Source organism: Lagopus leucura, unplaced genomic scaffold, assembly GCF_019238085.1.
Source record: "Lagopus leucura isolate 7727_CA_CO unplaced genomic scaffold, USGS_WTPT01 Super-Scaffold_100050, whole genome shotgun sequence".
NCBI lineage: Eukaryota > Metazoa > Chordata > Aves > Galliformes > Phasianidae > Lagopus > Lagopus leucura.
This window is the reverse complement of record NW_024962296.1, coordinates 1786331-1794246: the sequence shown is the minus strand read 5'-3', so window position 1 is coordinate 1794246 and position 7916 is coordinate 1786331. Positions and strand designations below refer to the sequence as shown.

Here is a 7916-nt window from a genome sequence, read left to right as displayed (position 1 = left end):
TAAAGTCTGAGACGTTTGTAGGGACGAATTTCAGACCTTTTTCTTTTGTCCCTGATCATCAGAATTTTCTTCCTAGAACGAATAATCTCTTTTCCATTTGCTCTGTTTTTCTCTCACAGCATCGCTAGTGCTCTCAGCAGTAAGTCAGACAGCAGTGTCCTCGTGGCAACTTTTTGCTCCCTGACTGCCCCAGCTGTGAGTGTATCAGCACTTATTAATGCTGCAGCCCCCAGAAATATTTAGCCTCTTCAGCTGGAAACTGAAAGTCTACCTACAAAGAAAAGCCAGATGATCTGGGAGGCTGGTGTTCTCACTTGTAGCATGTGGTCAGTAAGAGAGAAAGCAGAATCTGAATCAATATCCTGCTCGAAGGACAGGATTAGCTTTAATGGAACAAGAGTATAATCCAGGGAAATTCATAGTGAAGTACTTTCCCATACCAGAGAAGCTTACTTGCTGATGTCACACACTGTTGCTGGCAGAACTGGGACTCAAAAAGTGACTAATGGCCAAACTTGCCTTAACCACAAGGCATTTCTTGGCTCTTCAACATTAGAGTGAGTAGTTTGTATTTTATCTCAATTAGAAGTGAGCTGGGGGTATGGGGACATTGCATTCCACATTTAAACTGCGTTTTGAAAGCCATGGCTTCTTTTCCATGAGGAGGGAAGAGGAAACCAGAAGCATATACCTGTTTGTCAAGTTAAGATAAAACAAACAGTTGCAGAACTTCTTTCTGCTACCTTATGGCTACATGACTTCCTTGACTTCTCCAGAATGAAAGATATTTTACTGAGAATCCTCATGTTTTCACAGATCTTTAATGAAGCTTTTTAGATGCTTAATTGCCAAACCCACCCTGTCGCTAGTACTCCATGCCACTGGCTCGAGTATTTCAGTACAGAGCAAAAAGAAATAGAGGCAGTCTTAAAGAAAACACCATAACAGAAAAGCCAAGAACAACAGATGATCGAGGAACTTTTTATTACTTTTGGTTCACAGAATCACAGACTGGCCAGGGTTGGAAGGGACCTCAAGGATCATGAATCTCCAACCCCCCTGCTACACGCAGGGCCACCAACCTCCACGTCATTCAAGGCTAGTTTAGTGCAAAGTCTTCCAAGGCTTTGCATTGACTCATCCTTTCAAGGCTGGATGGTGACCATTCCACTCCATTTTCTAAGGAATTAGTTTATCCCCAAGCAGCCCAAACTTAGTTGAGATCTTAGTTTTGCAGAGCCCTTAGCTTGCCAGTACCCATGGGAGACCTCCTAGACTTTTAATGATCACAGCCTGACCTTTGAGACCTTCTTGCCTTCTTCCTCAGAACCCTGATCATAACTTGAAATTATTTCCCACGGTGTCATGAAAAAAGTGAGAGGATTTCAGTTCCATCCTCTATCACTAATAGAGTAACACCTTGAAATCCCATCTTCTAAGTTCTAACAGGCTTTGGAGAAACAAGCAGAATTTCTATTAGACCAACAGTACAAGCTATAGCACATATTCATAATACTAGCCTTGCTTTTCATCCCAGACCGCTTTCTTCTTCCATAAAATAGCTTAAGCTGATATCTGCAGCCAGTTCCCTACACCTTGTGGCATGAACCGTAAAAAACTGTCTTCTGCATTCACTCCAGCCAAAGCCGGAGAACAGGAGATGGCTTGATAACTGAAGAGGTTCTGACCTGATATATTGAGAAGATCTTGCTACAGCCTCACTTTTCAATTTGTTATTTATATAACAAAAGCAGTTCCTAGACCTAAAGATCATAAACTCTGGTCCTGGCTTTGCATTACATCACGTTTGCCAAAGGGAGGAACTTGGAAGAAAAGGAAGAAGACAGTTTATCCAGTTGACAGCCCTGTCTGGCTCGCCTAATCCACGCCAGCCCAGTAGACCTTCACTCTAAAGAGAATCAGTTTAGTTCTTTACCAGGTCATTGGCAGCTGAGTAATCTATTTGGTGTTAAGAACTGGGAATAAAAATCACAGAACAACTGAGGTCAGAAGGGTGCTCTGCAGATTGTCTAGTCCAAACTGCTCAGAGCAGAATTGCTCAGAATCATATCTGTTAGGGTTTTTAGCATTTCCAAGAGTAGAGACTCCACAGTTTCTCTGAACAACCTATTCCAGTGTTAGTCCACTCTACAGTAAAGGATTTTCTATTTCGAAATGGAATTTCCTGTGTTTTATTTTGCGCCCATTGATAAGTCCTCCTCCAACCCCAGCTTTCCCTACTCCATACTGAATAACTCCAGCTCTCTCAGCCTCTTCTCTTAAGTTAAATGTGACCCAATCTCTTCATGCTCCTCTTGATCCTTCATTTGGTACATTTCAGTGTGTCCACGTCCCTCCTGTACTGGAAGCCCAGCTGCATCTCACCAGAGCTGCGTGGAAAGAGGATCATCTCCTCCCACCTGCTGGCAACAATTCCTCTAATGCTGAAGATGTGCCACAAAGGCACACTGCTGGCTCCTGTTCAACTAGGTGTCCACCAAAATCCCAAGGTCTTTCCTCTTCCAGCTGTCTTCCCGCTGGGGGTTCCCCATCCTGTAGTAGTGCCTGGGTTTCTTTCTCCCCAGGATCAGGATTTGGCATTTCTTTCTGTTGAGCTGCAGGATGTTCCTGTAGGCTCATTTCTCCACTTGTCAAGGTCTTTCTGAATGGCAGCACGGTCCCTCCAGTGAATCAACTGCTACTCCCAGCTCTGCACTGCCTGGGTCTTGTATACAGGAATTCATCTGAAAGACAGCGATTCATTTTTAAGTACCCACACAGAGAGAATTCTAACATTTATTTCTGCTGTTTTCACCAGCGATGTGTTCTTACAGGATCTCACAGAGCTATGCCTGAAGCCCAGGGATGTGCATGCACCAACTTCACCTGCGCTTGAGTAACTCATAGCTCAAACACCTGATATCCAACATTCATGCTGGAAAAGGGAGAATTCTACACAGCTACAATGGCATGCATCCTATCCAGTCTTTCTTTCTTTCTTTCTTTGTCTGGTAAACTAAAATTATAGAATTAAAGCTTAACAGCTGCAAGTGAGAGAGGCCAATATCCTCTGTGGATGACTCATTCCTCTTGTGGTTTTCTTGGAGGATGGGTTCCTGAGGAAATGAAAACATGTCAGTGTCTTTTTTTTCCTCTCACTTCCTTACACAACACACTGTTCTGCTGCATAGACACACTGGTGCATCAATCTGTGGCTCCTCTCTGTGCCAGGCTATGTGTGCTGCCTGATCTTCTGTACCACAGAGGCAATGGATTGTGACAGAAGTGGTGTCATGGCATGCCAGCTGCTGTCTCTAATGTGTTATGCACGACCAAGGAGGATGAAAATACCCATGACATGGACAGAGATTGAAATGGGAGTAAGGGTGAGAAATGGAAGAGCGGCCACGTGCTGTTCCAGCAAAGTGATGGCAGCCAAGTGATGTTTGTTTCAGTGGAAGAGCACTGAAAACGCCATGTGGTGCATGGACTTGCAAGACCATGAGAAACCAAACTGAGGAAGTCAAGTGGTGGTTGGTTTCAGCCACTTCATAACTCATAACTCATGGTGCCCTGCTTTCCAGATGGCACAGAATTCACTGAGAGCCCGACAGCTGGTAGGAGTAGCGAGGTCCCACCTCCTCCAAGCCTCCTTGAGGTGAGGATGAAGAACACATCTAGGGGCTGGGGCCACTGGAGCAGCATGCCAAAAGGAGTGATACAGTGCAGTGGCAAATCCCATGAAATGAAGTGAATTCTTCTGGCCAGCTAAGCTGAAGAATTAAAGAAGGTTTTACCTGCAATATGCTGACAGATCAGTACCCAGGCATCCCAGTTCTCTCCCTTTATCCCTCGGCTACGCTGGGATTGCAGAGCTCTGGCCTCTTAGAAGGAGCTGTTTTGCCATAGAGGTTTTCCTGCCCTCTGGTGTAGTGAACCCATCGAGTCCTTGGCTTTCTGGTCCTAACGTGCTGGACACGAAAGGGGCTGACACATGCTGAGCTTTTCTGATGTTCTATGTTTTTAAATGCTTTTGAGACTTCTGCTCAAAAATGCTCTGCTTTGATTTCCATTTAATTTCCTTAAAATTGTCACTGGAGCTGTTGATATCTCTGACACATGTCAAGCGCATCCTTTTCTCTGCTCTTTCTCCTCTACTACGCAGTACATACAGAGATATATAAAAGATAAAGGGTTCAGCTCAGCACTTCACTAACCTCCTCCACATTTCTTTGAGCACTCATTCCATTTTTTTTTTTTTAATTAAAAAAAGAAAAATATTGCATAGCATAGTGCATCTAACTGAACATATAATTGTTACATGTAGAGTTTCCCCAGAGAATTAGTATGATCTCAATCTATCTTCCTCGGGCAGCATATAATCACGCAATCTACTTGTTCTTTGCTGCTTTTTTTTTTTTTTTCTTCTTCTCCCCAATCCTTGTAGTCTTCCATCTTGTCTAGACGTTTTTGACATACCACTGCCTGATCTTCAGCAGCTGCAGCAGTTCTCCATATACCTCAACGGGTGTATAAACAGGTCCGGCATCTCAACACACAAGTCCTAATTCCAATGTGCCAGCATTGGGCAAAGACCACAGCTATTCCTACCCCTTTCAGCCACATCTTTCGCCTCAACAGGGGGCATTTTAATTTATTTTATTTTATTTTTATATTGGGACTCACTTGTAATGGGAAAACAACCACAGTGACCCAAATTGTCTGTGATTGATGATCACAAGCTCTGGATGCTACAGTAATTGCTGTTAATAGGTAGGTATGATCAGAATTTTTCCACTTCAGTAGGATTGAATAGGAAAAGTAGGGCTGCCACCTTTTTTTCTACTTTTTTTTAAGGAAAAAAAATAAAAAAAAAGATGGTATTTCCATCCAAAACCTCTTTGTAAATGGAAAGATGGCTGTGAGACTTCTCGGAAACTGTGGCTCGCCTGCCTTGCCTTTCCACTGCCTCTCTTACCAGCCTGCATCCTCCATTATTACAGCACAGCTGGAGCTCTGTAAACCACCTGCCCAGTATGGGAAGAGCTGAGACAATACACCATCATGTTGGCTGACCAAATATTCTCCTCAAATTCCCACTGAGTACTGCAGCAGTATTTCGAGCTCCCAGCAGAAGCCTGGAAAGCATGCTACTACTGGAACAGCTCCATTTTCTGTCAGCAAAAAGCCCTCTTCCCATCCCCAGCCTGAATGGTAACAGTCCTTCAGCTAACAGGGACAGAGTAGCCTGAGTCTGGCAGAAATCTCCTTTCCTAGTTTGTGCACAGCTTATACTGGGGCAGAGAAAGGAGAACGAAAAATTATTTGCAGTCATGTATTCAAAAAGCATAAACAAGATTACCTTGGTGCAAGTTCACATCCCATCAGCTCTAGCTTTTTGCCAGCTATCTAGCAAACACGTTCCAAGGCAGGAATGTTTGCTGAGACAATATATCGCATTTTTTAGACGTTTGTACAAAGTAGAATTGAAATACGTAGCGGTGAGTATTTACCTCTCCAACCTGAACATCAAAACTGCTCTAATCCACTTGAAGATTAGAAACATACCAGGGTGCTGATGTGTCCAAAAGGCAAAACTTTAGATCCAAGCAACAGATTTGAAGATTGTGCATACAACACCCTGAATGCTCCAAGTACCTTGCAGAGCAACTGCAAAGCCCTGAGGCACTCCAGAGAGGAGGAAATAGCTGCAAAGAGTGTTTTGTTGAACCCAGGGTTCCTCAAAGGCAATACACCTCACTCCCATCTTTGACCACGCTGCTCCGCTGCCTTTGCAGGGCTGTGCCCCGACCTGGCAGAAAGCAGGGAATTGCTCTTTTCTGGTCTTTGGGATGTGGTCAACGGAGCCCAAGGCCACTGAGTGAGTCAGAACTACCCTGTGCTTCCTAGTCTCGCCAGCCACTGATACTTGCAATCAATCCATTTACAAATCCAACCTCTGCCACCAATAATAATAATAATAAAACTTGAAAAAATATATATTGTAGATATGCTTTTGTTTCTCCTTTTTTTAAAAGAACTATTATTATTATTATTATTTTATTTTGGATCCTTCACAGACTGCATTTAACAGGTTCTTTCAGCAACTACAAAGTGTCTTGAAAAAACGACAATTCCTTGATCCAGGACTTGTCAATAAAAATCAACATTATGTCGCAGCAGAGTAATGTAACCTTGGTACACATTGCATTTGAAGCCCTTGTGAAGAAACAAATTGCTTCTCCATGGCTATCCATGAGAAACTGAAGTAGCTAGAGATGAGCAGGCTGTACATCTATGTCTGTCACAGCACTTCTCTCTGGAGCCCAATGCAGAGTACATCAGCCCTGGGTGCCAGGAAACCTAGCTGCTTGACTCTGACACTGACTCATTTGTTGACCGGTAAGTCATTGTAAATGACTTATTTTTATCCCCCTGCAGATGCTGTGAGGGTTACCCTGTCAGTAGAAAAGCTTCCTACAAGCCATGGCTGAAACTGGCAACAAATGCTGTATCAGCACTCCTGATGAGCCCAGCTCTTCTCATACCATTTCACAGAGGCTAATGGGAGCTGATGGAAACTTATCAAAGCAGGACCCAAAAACTCCAGTGGCTCAAAGCAACACATGGATAAGCCAAGTGAGAAGCCAGACCAGATGAACAAAGGAAAAAAACCAATATGGTTTATCACCATTTGCTTCACATCAACAACCAGCAAGTACCACTATCAGCCCATTGACAGTGGCCAAGGCTATGCCATGATGCCTGGGCAGCAGGGCCCTGAGCTGCTACTATACCATTTGGAAGTGCTCTATTTTCCCAATAATATTCTCTGTTACTCCCTTAACTGGCAGCCCCGATCTGCCAGATCATTAATGAGAAATTAACAAAGAGTGTCAGGCTAATAGAGAAGCAGTAATGAAGATTAATCGCACCCCAGAGAGGATAACAGGCCTTTTTGGAGACTTAGTGCACCACAACAGCATTTGGAGGGTCAAAAATAGGGCAATAAATGTTAATTAATAGCAAACTTCTCCTTTGTTCCTTAATTATGAGTAGTACCTAGGGATTTCAAATAAGCCTCTCATTCCATTCTAGCTACTGCTTTCCCAAGCCGGGACAAAAATATGATGGCAAATGTGAGCACAAGTCTCTCAAAGCAAACCAACAGAGCCAGAGAGACTAGGACTGCCTAGGTTTTATTGCCTGGTAGCAGCTACACATCTCTGTTTCTGAAGAAGAGCTGGATGAGCTTCTGTATGCACCTGGAGTGAGGTAAGACCTTAAATGAGCAACTCCTGCACCTTGGGCCAGACCAGGTTCGTCCAACAAACTCCTGGCACCCTCTGGGAGCCTTTGGAGTTAGTTCTCCCATGGTGCAAATCCTCACTGCATCTCTTCTTGACAAAGGATGCTGCAGATGGTAGAGATGTACGTAAGGCTGCTACGTGCACGGATATTACTACTGGCCCAGAGAGTTCCTGAAAGCTGAAGCAGCAAGGCAAGACCATGCATCACCACAGAGCCTTGCTATTTGGGAACGTGACTGAGTTCCCAATCCTGCTGCTCACTTCCCTTGTAGCCTTTTGTCACTTCAGCCCCTTCACCTCAATTCCTCACCCACCACATGAAAGCACTTTAGTAGCTGAGATCACAGTATCCCACATAACGCTACCACCTCTGGTGCTCGTTTACCATGCTACCTCATGCAACCTCCTTCAAGACATAACTGTGGCAACAGCCTTCACACACATCTAATGAGGATGCTACTACTCTCCCTTCATCTGCCTTATATAAATCCATAGGAAAAGAAAAAAAAAAGGCAAAAAAATACCCCTAGACCATTCCTATACTGGAGGAAAAAGCACCAAGTTTTGCTGCTCTAGGTGATCCATAAAGCAGTAAGCAATTAGGAT

The 7916-nt window shown here is 43.9% G+C and overlaps 1 long non-coding RNA gene across 1 annotated transcript in view; it reads right to left on the bottom strand.

The window, feature by feature from the left end:
• Positions 1 to 1081: 1081 nt before the first annotated feature.
• LOC122187714 overlaps positions 1082 to 7916 on the bottom strand; it is a 98872-nt gene continuing 92037 nt past the window's right edge. The window contains exon 3 of the long non-coding RNA XR_006181391.1: positions 1082 to 2744. This is a non-coding gene — a long non-coding RNA (uncharacterized LOC122187714). The remainder of the gene's footprint in view (positions 2745 to 7916) is intronic.